This window comes from Thermobia domestica, chromosome 6 (assembly GCF_964235325.1).
Source record: "Thermobia domestica chromosome 6, izTheDome1.hap1.1, whole genome shotgun sequence".
Taxonomy (NCBI): domain Eukaryota; kingdom Metazoa; phylum Arthropoda; class Insecta; order Zygentoma; family Lepismatidae; genus Thermobia; species Thermobia domestica.
In genome coordinates, this window is record NC_137459.1 from 184,977,029 (window position 1) to 184,999,892 (window position 22,864).

General features: G+C 37.1%; 1 protein-coding gene across 3 annotated transcripts in view; it reads right to left on the minus strand.

Moving 5' to 3' along the window:
• LOC145687742 (uncharacterized) overlaps window positions 1-22,864 on the minus strand; it is a 356,205-nt gene that overhangs the window by 95,043 nt on the left and 238,298 nt on the right. The gene's annotated exons all lie outside the window — the stretch shown is intronic.

The window sequence follows — 22,864 nt, forward strand, 5'->3', positions numbered from 1 at the left end:
AAAAGTAAAACAAATTGTACCATAAAGTAAAAAAAGCACAAATTGTAATAAAAGCAAAAAAATAATGCTGCTGTCAAAAATGTATTTTAAAACATATATTTATGCATGATTGAAAAGAAAATCGCAGGGAGCGCTCTCAAATACAATCAATTTATAATTTTCAATACTTATGTAATATCAAAATATGTTTGTTTTTTATTCGTACTATATAATATGTACACAATATTATAATATACTGTAACCGTAAATAGCATTTGATAGTAGGGAACACTATTCTGCATTATATTTTACACTTTTATTTGTATATAATTTATAATATATGAAACATTAACTTTTAGTATATTGTAATTTAACGCAGTATTATACTATTGACCTTATTTTATTTTTGATATATAAAACAATTTATAGACATGAATTTTAATATACTGGAAAATACATTCTTCATATATTATAAATAACATATATTATAAATAACAGAATAACATTCTTTTTATTATTGATGTAAGTTGATATAAGCTTATGTATAATGTTACATGAATACTGAGAATTTAATAAATCGATTTTTATGAGATCCTTCCGTGTGCTTTTCTGTTTATGCATAAATAGATTATTTAAAGTAATTTTCTTGACAACGTAATTATTTTAATTTTATATTCTATTTGTATTTTAATCACCATTTAGTACGCTTTTTTAAAAAAGAAAAGCATGTTTTTTTTTTAAAAAAAATGCCTTTCTTATTTTATTTTATTTTCTAGTTTTTAGTCATAATTAAATACATTTTCTGTCATATAATTTTGTTTGTTTTCTTTCCTACATGCTTACAGAGACTCTATATCTTTTCACATTATATTCTACTGAAGAAAAATTTTAAAAATTACACCAATAAAGTTCCTTTGTTTTTTGGGTGCGGTAAAATTTTTAAGAAATGGGACTAAGACTAAAAAAACATTAGTTGGCCTAAGTGGTTAGTTATAATCCATTAGATTTGCTAGACAAAAAGATGTTTACTTTGGAATCAAGGAGGCTACTCAAAACACTTGGCGAGTCGCAACAGATTTAGATCCTGCTTATATGGCATGCAGAGACATAACGTAAAGTTTGTAAAATTGCAACCAGTTCATCAGTGGAATACTGAAGAAAAAGCATGTAAATTAAAACCGTAAATACATGTAGCTGTAAAAGAAAAGGACATCCGAAGAATCAGTATCTTTGGAACCATCAGAAAAAAGAGAGTAAAGTCTTGAAACTGCTGTAAGAGGGAGCAAAACTCTGGTTGAAATCCATGAGAGCTGTTTCTTGGCTTCTTGTATTGGGTTAGATAAAAATAAATAAGTGGACGAAGTATCTTCCATGTGGATGAAAGTAAAAAATCCAACTGATATAAAGGGGGAACTTCGACTGCAAGGTCATCCAAAAGTTCCAGAGTACGAATTCCAAAAAGATCTAGAGCGTTGGGTCCTGCTTGATAACGTTGATAGCAATCGCCAGCTTTCAGCGCAAAAGATGAAGGACGGTGAGGTATTGATTTTATCTTAGCAAAATAGTAGACCATTAGTCGATGACGGCACTGAGTTAAAGATGGCTCATGCTCTTCAACATACAAACTGAGAATAGAAGTGGTACGGAATGTACCAGTCGCCAGACGTATGCTAAGATGATGGGCAGTGTTGAGTAGGCGTAATGCGATAGGTCTGGTGAAGCCATAAATAATGCATCCATAGTCCACCTTGAACGGATGAAGATCAAATACAGTCGTAGAAAGACAATGCGATCAACACTCCAAGAAATATGGTACAACACTCTCACACATTGGAGATTTGAAAGCAAGGAGTTATTTTCCAAATATCATACTAGGCATGCATTAATCATTCTCTCCAATAACTTGTATAAGCAACTGGTTAATGTGATTGACCTATAACTGAAGCTCGACGTAGCCGATTATCCAGGTTTCAGGATAGGAAGGTTCGCTTCAGGCAATAGAAAGTGATCATTCAGTCCAAATACAATTATAGAGGTCTTAAACACACTGTTTGCCAGTGGCAGAAATATTGCGAAGCATAGCATAATGTATGGAATCTGGTCCTGTATTTAGTGCTAGTGAGAGCAGCGATAAATTCAGCAGCAGGAAAAGGCAAATCATAATCTTCATTATTTGGTGATGTAAAATATAAAGGTCTACATTCTGAATGAGCTTTAACGTATAGGAATTCAGACGAATAATTAGCCGAGTTAGAAACTGCAACCAAATGCAGGTCCAATTAATTGGCAATCCGCTGCTGGTCAGTGATCAGTTTGTCTTGCACAAGGAGCATAGAAATGTCGATGGAAGTGGAATAACTCTGAAAATGACGAACTTTGTATCAAACACATTCATGGAACTATCTGCAGTTAAACTGGAAACAGTTATACCAGCTACGTCGTTTTCTGGGTTTAATCATGTAGTGTACTCTGGCACGAAGGCGACGAAACTGTGCCAAAATGAAAGTAGTAGGACCATGATTAACGCAACAAAGTGCTTAACGTCGTGCAAGAATAGCTTGACGTATTTATTCCGACCACCAAGAAACGGTACGTTTTCAAGAAGTCTAATCTAACAATGGAGTTTAGGCATTAGCAGCAGATACCACACTTGCGTGACGAGCCTCAAAGTTGTTCATAAATGGAAAGCGGGGGGTATAGTAGAAAGGTAAAACTGCTATAAAACTGCCACCAGTCTGCATGGTACAGATTGTAACGAGGCAAATGAGTAAACTGTAAAGTAGGTAGTCCAGTGATAATGTTCGGAAAGTAATCACTGCCAAATAAATCATGATAGGCACGCCACTGAAGATTAACTACAAGTTGTGGACTCCAGACAGAAAGATTCATACGAGATGCTCGTTCCTTTGGCAACGGTCATCGTTTAATAAGGCAAGGTGTGATGTGTTGAAAAAAGTTGCAAATTCTCGAACCTCAAGACTAAAATTGAAAACCGATTTCCAACATTTAAGGGATTGCTTATAATAGTTTTATCTTTTTTTATCTGACAATTTTTGAGACATGCTTAATTCTCCTTAAGGTTCAGCACTTTTTCTTGCAGTTCGAGAATATCCAACAAACTGAGATATAATCTAAGAATAATAATCCAAATTAACGCTGTATATTTGTATTAACTGACAATTCTGGGACTGTGCAAGGAACGGAATCTAAATTAATATTAGATAAATACACTTAATTTATTTACTCCTCGCGAAACAATACTGCGGATAATTAAGAAGATACGCTTGAAGAGCATCACAACAACAAATAATCTACAGTGAGTGGAAGCAATTACCTCTAGAAATACGAGCTAACAAATTGATCCGGAGAAATGACAACACTAAAAAATTAGCAGACCGGAAGTTATCATAACAGGAGGTCTACTTTTTCTCTATTACTCGTTCTGGTTGTTCTTTCAATGATAAAGTCTTTGTCCTTTAATTGGAAAATACAATAAAACCATGATTCATTACTTTGGTAATGATTGGATACAACCTTGAGTTTTAAGTAGGAGATCACCATCTTTTAATTTCCGAGGACGAACAGGGAGTTACTAGCCGTGAAAATATTATTGTAATCACGTAACCTTGTTAAAGGCTTTTAGGAACGCTAGATAATACTTTCGTTTTGAATGCTTCTTTTTATGGAAGGTCAATTTCTTCTCTGCGTAACAATATCTCCCTCGAGATTTAAATAAATAAATAACACGAGAATAAAGTAAATATTTTCCAGTTCCTCTTCGAGGTTTGTCTTTAAATAATAATAATATTTTTTCTTTCTTCTAACACAAGAACTCCTATTATTCTTTTACCAGAGGAAATCCTATTATGATTCTCTTACTTTCTGCAGACAATTTAATGAAAAAGCCTTATCTTTCAAGAAATTCTTGAGCTTTGGAAGTGAGCTTAATCCAAACAAGTTTCTGGCAAGTATGTTTAATGTATATGTTACTTTTGGGAATTATTTACGAATACTTCATTTTAAATACTACTATATGGCCGAAGTCAAGACTGAAAAAGAAAATACAAAAAATAAAGATTTTTCTATTACACTGACCTCTATAAGTTCCCACTGAATATTCTGGATACTATTTTATCTTGTAGAGAACTATCCCAATATAATATAGACCAGTGATTGCCAAATCGTCATTCGCGAGCTACTAGTAGCTCGCGGGGACATTTTCGGTAGATCGCGTTAACGCTCGATTGGCTAGCCTTGAAATGTAAGTTTATAGGAAATAAACAACTGTAGTTTTTTTTTTTAAGTTGGTAGTTCTTTTGATTGGAAGCTTACAGTGGGATTTAAAAACAGTAAGGTAGCTCAGAAGCTTCATTAGTTCGACGAACACTGATATAGACCTGCATGAATTAAAATCATGCTCGTCGATCGGCTTGCGCTTGCCCTAGGAGCTAGGACGTCATTTCATGTTTGGCTTTAGTACATTGTCTCTAAATAGGGTGGCATCTAGCTACTACATCATTACTATTTATCCTATGATCATGGTTCGTACGTCATTCTCTTCAAAATGTAACACACTTTTAAATGGTGTCATCCACATGTGTGCATGACATACGGAAAGGTAAATTCGAGATAATTTTGCAGAATTTCCCTACATTTATTATATATATAAAGCGTTGTACCGTCTCAAGCGGTCCTGGTATATTGACAGACATAAATATTTTTTCCTCGTAACTATTGAGGATATCGGAATGAAATTTGGCACATTTATTGTCTGTATCTAGTAGTTTTCAAGGGACATTAGGGTCGTGTACTCTTATCCGAGGCAGTTCCAGAGGACAGAAAATTTAAAAAGAAACGGATTATGGAGGGAAACTTTGATAAATTCTCCTGAATTTCCCTTACCGTGTACTCCATGTATACAAATGCACGAGGTACCATTTAAAAATGTGCTTTGCTCTAAGGAAAATGGCTTACGAACCTGATCCTAGGGCAAATAGTGCTGATGCACTAGCTACTTGTTTAAAAGTCTAACATTTTCTTTAACAAATCCAAGATTTTAAAAGGGTTATGATCCAGATCAGTAGCGTAACTATTGTTCCTACAATCCTAGCAACTCTGAAGAATAGAGTACGGGACAAAGGAGCTCTGATCTCTAAAAGTGATCAAGTACTTAAACATCTAACCTTTCATGTTAATAAGAAAGGAACCAACCTGAAAAAGGAAACATTCTTTGTAACTTTCATATTGGAAACTTGCTATCCAGCAAGAAGAATAATATCAAACCTGAAGCCAAATAACAATTTAAAAATAAATATAAAATAAAAGTTTTATTAAGCAACTACCTATCGTTTCGTTGAAAATTGGTCATTTAGCCCTAATAGGATATACCACTTCCTTGTGTCTTTAATTACAATTACATTGCTACAATACAAAACACAGACAGGATAGTAATGTAAGTGTGGGCAGGATGTCGTAAGAAAATATTTGAATTTAAACTTGAACATGTTATTTCCTTACAGCCACACTAGCATGTGCTTTTTACTATTTAGAATTAAGTATAAAGAGGTGATTAATTGTAAGCTATGTCTATTTGAAACACTATTCTCCGATAACGGTCTTAAGCAAGTCTATATCTATAAGCATGTAAAACTAGTCAGAAACATGCAGCATCGCAGTTTGTAAAATTGCAATTTTATGCAATTTCCGTAAAGCTTTCACTGTCTCCGGCCATAAATCTGAACTGATTTTTCTTAATTTTTCATGGGTTTGGTTTATTTCAGTTAAACTTATAAAAATACTAATGAGCTCCTTCGTGGCTAAGCAGTTTTTTTATACGTGCCTTGGCGTGGGGGACCCGGGTTCGATTCCCGGCGAGAGCTCATGTGGTTCGATTTCCAATTTAAACTGTAGGTCCACGTCTCATTAAGCCTCACTGCTGAAAGGGAGGCTAAACTAAACAATCAAATCAAATAAAAAAATATTAATGATATAAATCATTTTAATACTCTCAGTCGAGAATTTCATTCGAATTTGGGAACTTCGCATTTTTTCGATACACAACACAGTTTATCTTATTACAGGAGATTTCAAACAAACAATGGATGAAACACCTCCTAACATACACATAGGACATAACTATATTCAGGAGACACATCACTTGATATACGTATATCACACAGCTTATTCAGTTCTGCTTCTACACGACTTGGCGTATTCCGAGAAACGAATCACGTATATGTCACAAGCGGGCGGGACAAATACTGATCAGTTGATATTCGAACTCTCTAGAATACTTGTTGTCAATATTTGCTTCACAATTTAAAGCAAGAAGCGGTCGCTTAAGAGAGTACACATGCTCTTTGCACCACTGCCCGCTGGTTGGAGTGATAGATGGTTGTTAAATGAAGATTTAAAATACATTAACCTTACGATATTTCACATCAGTTTCTGTAAACTGAAGTGGTAACTCAGTGGTAATATGCTCCTATACGGCAAGGGGACCCATTTTAAATCCACGGCCAAGTGAGTTTGTGATGAAGAACATTGTATTAATTCTAGACTGCGTGGGATAAATAGTATAAGTTGGAAATTGGCCAAAATGAGATAAGTCAAAATTGGATATCTATGTTTCATGCTCCACCTCCGGTGCTGCAAGTCAATTCTAAACGTGAGTTGAATAATCGATTGATTGATTGACTTTGAGTTTTACGTCCCGTTCAGCAGCGAGGCTATATGAGACGTGGACCTACTGATTAACGTGGAATCCGAACCACATGAGCTCCCGCCGGGAATCGAACCCGGGTCTACTTGAATAATCGAGTCTTGGTATTGTTAGTATAAGTAACTCATACTTATGCATGGTAAAAAAAATCGCGCCCTGAAAACCTGTTTTTTGACTTATACTGTTTCTCCCGCGCAGTCTAGAATTGTTCTTTTTTTTTTTTTTTTTTTTTTTGCGGGGATGGTCCCATTTTCTCGCAAATTCTCATTGCGCCAATCCTTCCAAAATCATTAAGTATTATTAATGTCCATCTCCTTTAGCACACTGGTCATGATTGTGGGTTATGAACCTGCAGACGTAATCGATTTATTTAATTTCATTTTATCAACTACATTCAGTCCCTGCTGTCGTTATGCAACCACGCACAACACACACAAAATCCTCCACCATCTTAATTCTGTTCAAAATTTTGATGCTCTGTCGACTCGACGAAACCACGCCGTCACTTGCAAACTGGCACCAATCTTTCGACGTGTCGCTATATCGACTATCAACATTTACCGGCAAGTGGGCCACTAGGTGTTGGCTACGTTTATGGCATGGGGTATTAGCTTTTATAACCCAGGAAAAAACTAAAATAGTTTTGAAATAAATAACATTTGTATTAATAATGTCCATTATGGGAATAATAAATGTTAAAATAAGGATATTTTCAAATTTGCCACTTTTCCATATAAATGTAAATGGAGTAATGTTTTAAATTCATATTAACAACGTTTTAAAAATTAAGAGTATATTTATAACTACGAAACCTCAGGTTTTGGTATCTAACTTTTACAAAAAGGTTCGCACGTTTTTTAAAAGTTATTTTTAGAAGGACGCTGCTTTTATGTTTTTAATTGTGGCCCGCAACATGATGCCCAACTGGGCAAGTGGTCAGATTGATTCAAAACAACGTTGGGCATCCCTGGCCTAGAGAGAGACCATAATCATTACATTTTTTAGTTTTACACAGCTATTAGACCTGGACGGTTAAAGGAATCGTAAACCGTAGTTTCGGTTTGTAATGTAAACTGGTTTCAAACGGTTAACCGAAACCAAACCGAACCGAAAAATGGTTTTATTTTCTATTGACAATTAACATTTTCTTCCAAAGCAAGTTATTAAGAGAAAGACATGGAGATTCGTAATTTCGTTCAAAAGTGAAATAGCAGATCCACAATTACTTAATCTAAAAAGAAATCATTACATATACTTCGGGATTTGTTTCAAAATATAAAAGAATATTCTCAAAAAGTTCAAAAAATGTCTGTTTCAAACCAAACAGAACCAATTATGATTTGGTTTCTGAATTAAACCGACACATTTGGTTTGAAACTTAAACTGTGCCCAAACCAGTTAACTGCTTAACCAATATTTTGGAACATTTTTAGTGGATAGAATGTAGTTAATCTTTCTGTTATCTATTGATGTTCTTAACCCATCGGGCCACTTGAGCAGTTGGGTATCGTGTTGAGGGCAACAATTAAAAGAATGAAATCAGTGTTCTTCCAGGAAACATTTTTCTAAAAACGTGTCAACGTTTTTGTAAAAGTTAGATACCAAAACCTGAGGTTTCGTAGTTATAAATATATTCTCAATTTTAAAAGTTGTTATATGAATTTAAAACTTTAGTTCGTTGGAATTTATATGGAAAATTTTCAAATTGAAAATATCCTTGTTTAATTTTTTTTCCATAATGGACATCATTAATACAAAGGTTACTTATTTCAAAACTATTTCAGCTTTCCTTGGGTTGTAAAAGCCAAAGGCTTGAGTTACAGATTGTTTACATTATGGAGCACTCCGATTGGCCAAATTGAAAAGATCTCAACGATTTATCCATCTACATGCGACGTCCTCTTCATCCCCTCGGTGGCGAAGTCGGTAAAACATGCGCTTTCTGATCATAAGGTTGGTGGTTCGTGCCCACCCCGGCGTACTTTTTTAGTGTTTTTAGACTCACTTTAATTTGAAAAAATATTTTCGAACCAAAAAAATTGAAACAAAATTTTTCGAGCTAAATTTTTAAATCAAAATTTTTCGAACCAAAAAAAAAAATATTTCAAAAAAAATTCGAACTAAACCAATTTTTAAAAACAAGTCTCGAACTAAAGATGTAAACCACATTTAAAATTTTTCAAATTAATTTTTTTTCGAACTAAAAATTAAAAACCAATTTTAATCGCATATAGGCGATTTAACATATTTTGGGGGAGTAAATTTGTGGTTCATTGACGTTTCGTCACATCTCTGTCACCGGTGGAACGCTGATAGTATAATCTTCAAAAAGGAAGTGGGGCCACAGCGGATCGTCGCTGCGGGACATCCAATTTACCGAGAGGTGGGTAATTGTCCCAAATATCACAGAAGTAAATCCCCAGGTTAAGCGGGTTTGCATATCTAGACTCCTAACTATGAAAACATTTATACTCACTCCAATCTCAACCATTTCATGAATTCAACTTGGTTTGTGTATGTTATTAGGACGTAAAATCGAATGTGATTTATTCTAGAAACATTTTTATACATTACAAGAGCTGTGATGTCCAAATATTCACAGAGAACTCATAGTCGTATCGGAATAAACAAAAGCAAGTATGGAACAGTAAACTGCTTTCACGAAAACCAAAAGAAGGTCTGCAAAGGCATACAAAATGGTTGAGTGGTTTGGGTTGATACTCTATCAATCATATGTTTGTGTGTTCAAACCCGGTAGCATGTTGTTTCTTTTTTAAGTGTCTTCCAATTTTCATCCGGAGGCGGAAAACATTTCTTTGAGTAACTCATTGAAAACTTCCTTTGTTTCAAATTCGATTACATTGTATCAATTGCAAATCTAAAATCCATAGCTGAAAACAAAATATTAAGTATATTCACTACTCTATTATTATCCTCTGATTTGTAACGAAAAACTATTTGTAAACAATGGTGATTTCAGAAAATTATCATCCGGTGAATTTTCAATACGGGTAGAGGGCATACTAGTAATCTGGTAATCCACATTAAGCACGATCGAAGATATGGTCCCGAAGGCAGAAATTTCTTAGCGTGAGAGGGGTCTCACAATTCTACCTTAGATCACTCCCTGAAATTATCACTGATTAAAAGCTTTTCGTAACAAATATAATATTACACGTGTTTCTGGTTCTACATTTTGAAATGGTAGTATCATAATTTATACAGAATTATAATAAAAACATGAAAAATTATAATACTAATCACGTAAAAGTTATCCTGTAAGTTACCAATTTTGGTTGGGATTAAAACTAAAATATTTTTTTCGCATTGCACTTGAGAGTTACTCCTCTCTATATAATCCTGACTGCAAAGGCATGCTTAACTCCAATTAATTAATCAATATTTATACGAATATTTTTAGTTTACTATTTTCACTATTCAATATTATATACACTTCATTTCCAAAATCAAACTCTCGAAAATGTATATTAGACGAGTGCAGGCTCGCAAATAAATTATCATTTATCATATATAGTGGTCTCTATTCGAAATTCTATTTAATCGAATCCGACAGAAATATCAAGAACACGTGAAAAGAGAGAGAGAGAAATGGTGTTTTACAAGCCGAACGCCTTAGACCAGTCGGCTATGGTAACAACTAGTGATTTTAGCAAAGACTTCGAGTAGCAGTTCTTCTTATAGAATAACATGTATCTTCTATTTTCTAAAATTTAAGCCTAATTTATTTTGATGTAATATTTCTATTAATTTGTTTTATGAACACGTTATTCGTTACTTTGACGAATGATGTATGTTGTTGATATACAGTAGATTCTATTACACATTCTTCCATAAATACTACATAAAGTATCAGGGTTATTTATGATCTTCCGTGGAAATTGACTGGTGCATGCGCAGTACACAGAGGAAAGCGAGGAAGGAAATGCTAACAGACTTATACTGTTTTGCTCGTAAGCAGTAGTTCTCAACCTGGGGCGCGCTTCCTCCTCCTGAGAAGGCGTGAAGGATCTACGAAGTCCTTTAGTTCCTTTAAATTTCTTGAATGATTATACACAATATCCAGCCACATCTTCTACACATTTGGAAGTGATAAATCGTAGTATAAATTAACCGTCCTCCACATACGGTGCTTGTTGGTCCAAGATTTAAAACTGCAAGAATTTTTATTTCAATAGAATATAAAATTTCAATGAGAGGGGTTACAATCCCCTGAACACCATGACCCTTACATACGTCACTGCCTGAACTGTAACTTTCAAGTTAGAATCGAATAATAGAGAAAAATGACTTACTAAATATATTTTTGGTTCATTATACTTGTTCAGAAATAAAATATCCACAATTACAATGACAGGAAATGTTAAGCAGTTTATTGTAAATCTTTGCACTTTCATTTTCCCCTCTTTCTTCTCAAGTAAGCCTGAAAAGTGTAATAATAAGAGGTTAAGAATTAGAATATTACGTATATTTTAGTAATATATTGCCTCACTTTATTTTATGTTTTGTATGGAAGGAGAGGTTTTCTTAGGAACCACCTCGTTGCTTAATTCTTAACCAATACATAACATTGGTTTCATCACTTTGAAGTATAAGGAACAGCTAAAATGCATTTTAATCTTGTCATTGCGTAAAGAATTGCCAGGTTAATGTTTGTCCAATTTCTCCCTAATCAACTAGACTCTTGAAAAATAATAATTAATTATGCCATTACTATACTATATGAAGAATAAAGAACGTAAGTTACACTACATTTTTCTCGAATTCGAACTCAGCTAAAGAAGTGACAATAAACAAAATGAGCTTTATTTATTCGAATTGAGATTATACTTGTAATTAGAAATTAAACAACCAAAAAGACAAACATCATTAAAAAGACAAGAATACTTTTATCCAAGATGTAAAATAAAGTCATTAATGAATTGAAATGAAAGTAATATGGGCATGATATACGAGTAGGAAAAGGAAATAGATGTGTCCTTAGAAACGTTCAAAGTAAATTCACAAATACTTATTGAAGATATACTACTCTTCCTTTACGTTTAAACGAACTAATAAGTAAGTAAACAAAAGAAAAGAATGAAGAACGAATGTCTTGCTCTTGGAAAAATATAATAAATAAATGAAAAAATAAATGTTTACATAAAAAATAACACACTAGTACTTCATGTAGTCATCTCCAGAGTCAATTACTTCTTGAAGTCTGGAGGGGATACTAGATACAAGTCTCGAGCATTATAACGGTGTGTCACGTAGGTGTTGCCACTGTTCCGTAACGTGATTTTGAAGAAACGTTTTGTGTCTGTCTTCACGTCTCTCTTTCCATTCTTGCACCATCTAGGCCCACAGATGTTCAATTGGGTTCAAGTCTGGAAATAGAGGGGTCTACTCTATACAAATTAACTCCGGATGTTCACTTAGCCACTCTCGTGTTTGCCGGGAAGTGTAAACAGCACTGTTGTCATGCATAAATATATATTCTTCCTGTTGTGGGAAGTTTCTTTCTAAGGACTGTCAGAACGTATTTTCGAAGATATTAACATAAACACTGCTGTTCATTCTCTCAGGCACTGCAACCAAATCTACAGGACCAGTAGCCGTCATGTATCCCCAAAGGTGTGCTGATATTCGTCCTGAACAAGAAGTTCTGATAATATTTTGTTCAGCATACCTGGTTCCGCATGGTCTATACAATATCACTCTGCCTTGCTGGTTAGACTTGAAAACCTTCTCGTTGGTCTAAATGACTAAGTCCCAATATGACTGAAGTTTGGTTATGTTCTCCTGTGCCCATTCCATTCGTCTGGCCTTTTGAGTTTCAGTCAGAAGAGTCTTCCTAGCGGGTCTTGAGCAGTGTAGACCTGCTCCAAATAATCTTCTCCTTATTGTTTCGTGAGAACAATTACATTCTATGACTTTGTCCAAAAGGATTGACGCGTGGCGTAGAGGTCTGTTGATTACTTCTGTAACTAACATTTGATCTTGAGCTGCAGTTGTCGCTTTAGGCCTTCCCCTTCTTGACCGAGACCTGAACCATTCACAACCTTCTTTGTGTCTTTGAATCCATTTCTTGGCTGTTTTCTTGTCACAGCCCAGATTCCTAGCGATGTGAGGCAGAGTTTGTCCCACTGTTGGTCGGTCTATCATTTCTCCTCGCACAGCAACAGACAGTTCTCCACAGCCTTTAGAGTGAGGCATTTTGACAACCTGTTAGAAATTTGAGTTCTGACTCGTATGAGAAATGTCGGTAAAGTGTATATGTTTCTCCTGCGTATGCACCAGTAAATTTTTATGAAAAATCATAAATAATCCTGATAATTGTTGTAATATTTATGAACTAATACATAATAGAACCTAGTATATCAATAACGTCAAAGTAAAGAATACAGTAAACATGAAACAATTTAATAGACATATTACATCAGGCCAAAATAGGCTTAAACTTCAGGTAATACAAAATAAATTTCATACTATAACAAAAGGTTTAACATGAAACACACTTACTACAATCACAACTTCTCACAATAGCCTAGTAAATGCCCTCCCCGCTGATCTAATGGCTTGCACTTCCCGCTTTGGTGTACGGAGTCCCGGGTTCGATTCCCAGTGGGAGAGACTTTGAAATTTTAACTCTGTCCTCGATGTTTCTGTGTTCATGTCCCTGCCGTTCTAAATTACTGGTAAAGCAAATTAAACAAGTAAAAATCGAGTAAAATTAAGTAGTAACTAGTAATAAGTAGATAAAAAGTGGATTAAGGCATTCGGCTCTAGATTGTGAGGCACTATTCAAGGGTAGTTCGAATCGCACCAGAGTTCAATTTTTGTTTTACCTCTTCTTGACGTTTCTGTTTGTGTTCCTGTCAGATTCGATTAAATATCATTTCGTAATACGCTAAAATATACGTAATATTTCGAGTTCTTAACCTCTTATTATTACATTTTTCAAGCTTAGTTGAGAAGAAAGAGGGAAAATGAAGGTGCAAAGATTTACAATAAACTACTTAACATTTCCTGTCATTGTAATTGTGGATATTTTATTTCTGAACAAGTATAATGAACCAAAATATATATTTAGTAAGTCAGTTTTCTCTATTATTCGATTCTAACTTGAAAGTTACAGATCAGGCAGTGACGTATGTAAGAGTCATGCTGTTGAGGGGATTGCAACCCCTCTCATTGAAATTTTATATTTTATTGAAACAAAAATTCTTGCAGTTTTAAATCTTGGACCAACAAGCACCGTGTGTGGAGGACGGTTAATTTATACTACGATTTATCACTTCCAAATGTGTAGAAGATATTGTGTATAATCATTCAAGAAATTTAACGAAACTAAGGGACTTCGTAAATCCTTCACGCCTCCCCAGGAGGAGGAAGCGCGCCCCCCGGTTGAGAACTACTGCTTGCGAGCAAAACATTCTAACAAGGAGAAGGCAGACTTTGGTAAGTAAACTTCGGGGCCATTTTTTGCGAGGTGGTAGTGCACATTTAAAGAGTTAATATTAATGGCCAAAAATAACCGAGAAAAAACGTCTTAAAGTTTTCTATTCGCCGCATATATCGTAAGACGCGCAAGCTTATCAAGTGACGGCGTGGCAGAGTGAGAACCTGAGACTCAAATTCAAAGGGTCCCGGGTTCGATTCCCATTCAAGTCAAACTTTTAGTTTCGTTTTTCGATTCAAGCAATAAAGTAGCCATTTGTAACTGTAAGTAAAATATTAATTCACCATATGTTTATAATGTATTAAAACAATATAAATTTTCAATCACTTGTAAAATCTTTCAATGTTCCATGTTAACTAGCAAGGAAATTTAATCTATTCCGTAAATATACTGATATCACGAGTTATATTATGGTTACGACAATCGTTGTGTAATAAATGTTCTTGACGCTTCGTGTCTACATCTGTAGACAGTGTGCGAATTACAAAGGAGTTGAGGGGGAAATCCCCTTTGCTAATACTTGATGTTGCTATAACCAAAGGAGATTTCCCCCTCATTCCCCTTGTAATTCGCACACTGTCAACAGATGTAGACACGAAGCATCAAGAACATTTTTACACAACGACTGCGGTAACAATAATATTTACTGAAGAGATTAAATTTTGTTCCTAGTTAACATGGAATATTGAAAGATTTTTCAAGTGATTTGAAAATTTCTATTGTTTCAATACATTATAAACATATGGTGACTTAATACATGGTGAGCCAAAAGTCCTTGGACACCTGCATAAGTTTGAAAATCGACGGGAAAAGTAAAAAATGATGATGGGAACAGAGGTTTGATGAGAGGCCGCAAATTTTGAAGTGTATGTCATCCATGGCCGCCATTTTGAAATCCGCCATTTTGGATTCAAGTCAATTGTTTTAAATGGGAAGGGGGTGTATGACACCAAATAACACTCGCTTAAGCTCAGGAATTTAGTGATGTAATTTGTTTTTTCTATCTTGGACAGTTTAGAAGCTATTAATTTTCAAAGGTGGGAAATTACCTTGATACTGACCCAGTTCTCTCTTTGTTCCAGGTGATCTAAAATGGATCTGACACGTGAACAGAAGATCGAAATCATCCTTATATCGGGGGAACGCAGCTACCGAACAATAGCAGCTGACTACAACAGACGGCACCCAGACAGAGAACCGGTATCGCACAGTACGGTGGTTCACGTGATCACCAAATTACAGGAGACGGACTCTGTTCAAGATAGGGCACGCAGTGGTCGACCAAAGACTGCCACCAATGAGGAAACTGCAACGCCGGTTGTTGCGTCGTTTGTGAAAAGTCCTAAACGAAATACCCGTCGTGTGTCCCTAGCATGTGCAATAAGCCAACCCTCCGTTGTCCGAATATTGCACGCCAGTCAGTGGCATCCTTACAAGCTGCACATGCAACATAAACTGAACGAGGATGACCTTGATCGCCGGTTAGAGTTCTGAATGTGGGCTACTGAACAACACGAACTGGATCCTACGTTTGCCAAGGGCATACTGTTCAGCGACGAGGCGTATTTCACTTTGAACGGGGAGGTTAATCGACATAATTGTCGATACTGGTGTGACGCAAATCCGAACTGGGTTGACCCGAGTCGAGAACATAGTCCAGCGAAGGTCATGGTGTGGTGTGGTGTATGGGACACCCGCATCATTGAGACATTTTTCATTTACACCTTAACTGCACCACAGTATCTAATGCTTCTGCAGGACCCTGTGTTTCCTGCCACACTGAACGCTGACGGCATTTTCCCATCTTATTTTCAGCACGATGGAACCCCTCCACACTATGGACTTGGTGTCCGTGAATGGTTGGATGAACAACTGCCAGGGAAGTGGATTGGTCGCCGTGGTCCCGTGGAGTGGCCACCCAGATCCCCTGACTTAACGCCCCTTGATTTTTATCTATGGGGACATCTTAAGCAAATAGTGTATGCTGAGACAATAAGTGATTAGAGAAACCTGGAGGAACGCATCCAACAAGCCTGTGACCAAATTTCAGGAGACATTCTCTTCCGTGTGCAGACAGGGTGGTTACGGCGACTACAGTTGTGCATAGCACGATATGGACAACACGTAGAACATGTGTTGTAGCATTCAGTATCAAAGTAATTTCCCACCTTTGAACATTAATAACTTCTAAACTGTACAAGATAAAAAAAAAACAAATTACACCACTAAATTCCTGAGCTCAAGCTAGTGTTATTTGATGTGTCATGCACCCCCGTCCCGTCGATTTTCAAACTTATGCAGGTGTCCAAGGACTTTTGACTCACCCTGTATTTTATTTATAGTTGCAAATGGCTACTTCATTAGTTGAAACAAAAAACAAAAATAAAAGTTTGACTCTAATGGGAATCGAACCCGGGACACTTTGCACTTGAGTCCCGGGTTCTTCTCAATCTGCCACGAAGTAACTTGGTAAGTTTGCGCGTCTTACGATATATGCGTCGAGTATAAAACATTAAGAAGTTTTTCTCGGTTATTTTTGGCCATTGCGCTCTCCCAGTTTATAAAATTAAATCTTTACATGTGCACTACCACCTCGCAAAAAATGGCCCCGAAGTTCACTTACCAAAGTCTGCCTTCTCCTTGCAAGTTTGTTAGCATTTACTTCCTCGCCTTCCTCTGTGTACTGCGCATGCACCAGTCAATTTCCACGGAAGATCATAAATAACCCTGACACTTTATGTAGTATTTATGGAAGAATGTGTAATAGAATCTATATCAACAACATACATCATTCGTCAAAGTAACGAATAACGTGTTCATAAAACAAATTAATAGAAATATTACATCAAAATAAATTAGGCTTAAATTTTAGAAAATAGAAGATACATGTTATTCTATAAGAAGAACTGCTACTCGAAGTCTTTGCTAAAATCACTAATTGTTACCATAGCCGAGTGGTCTAAGGCTTTCGGCTTGTAAAACACCATTCGAGCTTAGTTTGAGTACCCACAGACTACAACGCTTTTTTCTCTCTCTCTCTTTTCACGTGTTCTTGATATTTCTGTCGGATTCGATTAAAAAAAATTTCGAATAGAGACCACTATATATGATAAATGATAATTTATTTGCGAGCCTGCACTCGTCTAATATACATTTTCGAGAGTTTGATTTTGGAAATGAAAAATGAAATCTTTAAGTTTTACGTCCCACGGTTATGCCGGTTAGGCTAAAGGAGACGGTGATAATGAGAGATGAGTGAAATGGTGGAATGAAGAAAGTGGGAGGAAACGGGAGAACCCCGAGAAAACCCACGAGCACGGTGTTTGTCCACCACAAAGTTCACTTGGCGGGGGCTGGGATCGAACCCGGGACCCCAAGCACCAGAGGTGAACGCTCTACCAATGAGCCACCGCGCCCCCCATTTTGGAAATGAAGTGTATATAATATTGAATAGTGAAAATAGTAAACTAAAAAATATTTGTATAAATATTGATTAATTAATTGGAGTTAAGCATTCCTTTGCAGTCAGGATTATATAGAGAGGAGTAACTCAAGTGCAATGCGAAAAGATATTTTAGTTTTAATCCCAACCAAAATTGGTAACTTACAGGATAACTTTTACGTGATTAGTATTATAATTTTTCATGTTTTTATTATAATTCTGTATAAATTATGATACTACCATTTCAAAATGTAGAACCAGAAACAAGTGTAATATTATATTTGTTACGAAAAGCTTTTAATCAGTGATAATTTCAGGGAGTGATCTAAGGGAGAATTGTGAGACCCCTCTCACGCTAAGAAATTTCTGCTTTCGGGACCATATCTTCGATCGTGCTTAATGTGGATTACCAGATTAGTAGTATGCCCTCTACCCGTATTAAAAATTCACCGGATGATAATTTTCTGAAATCACCATTGTTTACAAATAGTTTTTCGTTACAAATCAGAGGATAATAATGGAGTAGTGAACATACTTAATATTTTGTTTTCAGCTATGGATTTTAGATTTGCAGTTGATACAATGTAATCGAATTTGAAACAAAAGAAGTTTTCAATGAGTTACTCAAAGAAATGTTTTCCGCCTCCGGATGAAAATTGGAAGACACTTAAAAAAGAAACAACATGCTACCGGGTTTGAACACACAAACATATGATTGATAGAGTATCAACCCAAACCACTTAATATTTATTATACTCTGTCACTAATATTACATACCAAAATTACATGGAGACAATATAGGTGTAATCTATAACCGACCACTGGGAAGAATGTCCAAGATGTGGTTCTGAGTGAACCTACTCGTCTGTACGATGATAATGGTTATGCATCACAACAAGGAAAATGTTCACAAGCACAACTCATTGCCTCCCGGTCCTTCCCGACAGGTGGAACAGAGCTGCTTGCAAAAAGCCACTGAAAGACTGTCTTTCTAGAGCGACTGAAAAATATTTGCGGCGTTCCCGTTGTAAAAAGTCAAAATATAAGCATTCATCATTCCATGGCATGGAACGATGAACATATAACAATGTGGTACCAACTAACCAGAGGACCGTATTATGTTTGTTTTTTTGGTAATACTGAAATGTAAGAAAGGAGATCTACGGTAAATAAAGGAACAGGTGTACGGCAGATCAAGCTCAACATACGAAGGAGGAGGTTCCAAATAATATCGGCACCTGAACATGACATGTAGCGATGTTGTGGTGTGTCGGAGTGGCCACAATATTTGCAGGTGAGGGTTGTGGTAAGTCCAATGCGCAGGAGTCGTTCTTGTGTGGCAGGCAGTTGATGAACTATGGTCGTCCATACTGCTTGTGTGTGCAAAGGGAGGACATTGGTTCTTAGATTTTGCCAAATATGGCGCCATTGTTTATTGGGCGCATCTACAGGTGACTCTCACATCTACAAGTGACGCTCTCCACAATTGCCGGTATAAGTTTTGTTGAGTATATGAAGTAGGGGAAGCAAGCTCACCAGAATATGTCCATGCTTGAACAAGATTGGTGACATACGTAGGACCTAAGTTGCCAAATCTGCAGAAAGGCGAGTTCCTTGGTTGAGAGTATTCGGGCCAGAAACATTCGATCCACACCCGTGTATAGTCCATATGACGCTCAACGTCTTGATACGCATCTAGCATGTATAAAACTTGACTTTTAAGACGAATGGTTACGAGTCCAAGGACCCCTTCGCTGCGAGGAAGATAAATAATGTTGTGGCGGAGGCGGAAGAAGTAGCCCCGCCAAAGAAACCACATAAATGCAGATTCAATTTGGCGAGCGTAAACAGAAAGGAGGGGAAAAGTGCGCGCGTAGTACCAAAGTTTAGCAGCAACATACTGGTTGAGATATTGAATCTTATGTATTATATGCAGACCTCGGAACCGTTGTAAGTATAGCATCTGCTTAACCTGATGAACGATAGGACACCACACAGCATCCATTTGTTTGCGTGCATCGCTATGAAAAGTTATGCCGAGTACTGTTAAAGCATCAACCGTGGGAATGTGAGAGCGTGAATCAGGTAAGGAGGGTAGGGAGAATCCGTGAAATGACAGGAGTTTGGTCTTGTGTTTATTGTATGCCAAGCCGGAGCGCTGGGTGAACTCGTTAGTTATGCGGATGGCGGTGAGCATATCTTCGGGCTTAGTTCTAATTAAGGTTACGTCATCCAGAAATCCGAAGACGTGTAATTGATGGTATTCCGGTATACCGGGAGAGGTAATCTGAGCCAGAGCCCGGAGATAGGTAACTAGAACTATCACAAAGAGGCTCGTCGAGATGCTATCGCCTTGCCTTAATCCGCGTTGCAGAGCAAATAGTTCGGAAAGATGACCATTGATCTGTACTCGACATTGTGCCGATTGGTAGAGTTGTCTTATGACTTGTTGAAATGCAGGAGGAAATCCCCAGGCGTCTAAAGTTTGAAGATGAAACCCGTGATCAACGCAGTCATATGCGGAAGAAAAATCTTTACCAAGCACCCCCGCTTTAATGCGCCGAGTTTGCACATACGCTATAAAATCCCGCAAAGAACTAACACATAATAGATGTTATAGTTGGGGTGGGTGGCTGCCTGATATGGACTAATATACTTTTGTAATATGGGTTTTAAACGTGCCGTCAGAATTTTGGTGAACAGTTTCAAATCGGTAGGCATTAAAGTGATGGGTCTGTACTCCTGTACAGTCTGGGAAGTGGCGGATTTCGGGATGAATATTGTGATTCCGACGTTACCGCGGATGGGGCCTCCCTTTAAATATGTATTAAACAACTTGACTAGGGTATCTGAAAGAAAGGTCCAGTATTGTTTATAGAACGCGTACGGCACACCTTCATATCCTGGCGCGCCCTTTCCTTTTGTTGCCTGGAGGGCCATCCATATTTCATGAGAAGTTATGGGGCGCATGAGATCACGACCCTCTTCCTCCTTAATCAGTTTGGGAATAAGCGACAAAAACTGAGTTGTAACATTGGTGTCAGAAGGTCGGGGTTGTACAAATTTATAGTAATACTCACGGAAAACGTTTAGGATCGGAATCGAATCACTAGTGATATCACCATTCGGGAGACGGAAAGCTACTATTGTAGCCTGTTTCCGCCGGTGCAATAGACGTGCAACGTCGTAAATAGTGACAGTTTCCTGGGCAAGCCTATAATATGTGGTCTCATTAATAAAAGAAGGCATGAGTGTGGAAGCCTGGAGATTTTGTAGTCGTAGTTTGAGCTGTTGCACGATGCGTTTATTCTGTAGTGAGGGGGCTGCACACCATGCCTGACGCAATGCCTCATAGAGGAATTCAAACATCAACTGCGGATCGTGTCGTGTTTCGCGTCCTTTGCCTTCGAAGAACCGAGCGATCTTAGGTTTAAGAAATGTCGTCCACCAAGACGCGAGATCTGGAAAATATTGTTGCATCCGTTCCCAATAGGAATATTGTTGTGCCAGTTCCTCCCGATAACCGTCGTGGTGAAGTAAGGATGTATTTAACTTCCAGTATCCTCGCCTGCTAAGGGCTGGCAAGGGTTGATCTGTTTTTATGTGGAGCTTGATCGCTGCATGATCGGTGAAAGATGGTATAATAGTCTGTACGTCAATAATAGTATGAAACAAGTCAGGAGTGACATATATTTTGTCAATCCTACTTTTCGAATGTGAAGTACAATGGGTATAGATCCTCGGTGAATTGGAAACAATGACTACATCCCTTAAGTGATAAGCCCGCAAAAATTCCAAAAATGCGGGACAAGGGGGGGGCGCAATTGAATCTGCGCTGGTTTCAGTGGTATTCCAATCAGCCATGATTACCATACGAGAAATATTAGGAGGCAGGAATTGTGGCAAACTTTGGGCATAAAATTCGACCCGTTCCTTCTTAGCTGTATAGCCAGAAGGAGAATATAGTCCGACGACCAGGTGCCCCTGTATGACACAATGAATAATACGTCCGTCAGGGGAGAGAGTAAGATTGGAATGATCCAATCCTTTTCTGATAAACATCCCTACTTCAGTGGTGGGTCCTAAATTAGCAAACACATCATAGTCCAGCATATTGTGAAATGAATCATGTATAAGTTCTTGCACACAAACTACATCCGGTTTATGGCATGTGAGAAATTGTTTTAAATATGCTGTTCTATCGTCACTACTTGCGCGATTTAAATTTATCGTGAGAAAGGATAAAGAATTTATCACAGTCATATAGAGGAAAACTTCGTAGTATAACACTTCTGTGCAATGTCTATATCTACATAAGTTTGTCCTATTAAAAATTAATATGTGTCTTAAAACTAAGAAGGGAAGCAAAAAATAACTTACAAAATCCATGATAGATGTTAATGAATAGGTTAAGTGCTGCAGTTAAAATAAAACACATACGTCGACGTAACAAATAAAACACAGTTCTGACCAGAGCAGAATGAAATATATTAAAAACTATACTTACAATGTTACAGTTTCAAGGACCTAACGTCCTCTTCATCAGAGTGTTTGTGTCTGATGAAGAGGACGTTAGGTCCTTGAAACTGTAACATTGTAAGTATAGTTTTTAATATATTTCATTCTGCTCTGGTCAGAACTGTGTTTTATTTGTTACTCTACTTATCCAGAGCCATGGAGTTTGTTCAATACGTCGACGATAGATTTAAACACAACTAACACTCAAGGATTTCCTGTTTGTAGAAGTGATAGCTATCGCTGTTCCACTCTGCACTCTTGCACTATTAGAATCGGAGGGCACTTGTGTTCTACACACGTGACGTAGAGAAAGTACAAAAACAAAACAAAAAGGAGGCACACACCACACTACTTGGGGTGAATTCGTATCCATTGACCTTGAAGACCAATACCTTATGTATCTGTGTCGAACACCTGTTTTGGGCGATTACGTGGATCTCGTTCGCAAGACAGAGAGACTTGGCTGCCTTCCAAGTGAGAATTCAGTTCTTCCTTCCGGGATAATTTGCGTCTTTTTTGTTTAGAAATAACATCGCTAAATTTAATCCCTTGTGTCTCATGCTGTAGAAACTCGCTTTCAAGGGGTTCAAGATGCTCTTCCTGTGTCTCTTGCGGGACCTCCCTATCCTCAACTGGTGAGAGGTTGGGTTCAACCTCCATGGTGTGTGAGGTGATATGCTGCTCTACTCGTATGCCGGAGGCCTCCGATGTAGTCGATAAAGGCACTCGTTTACCGGGAAGT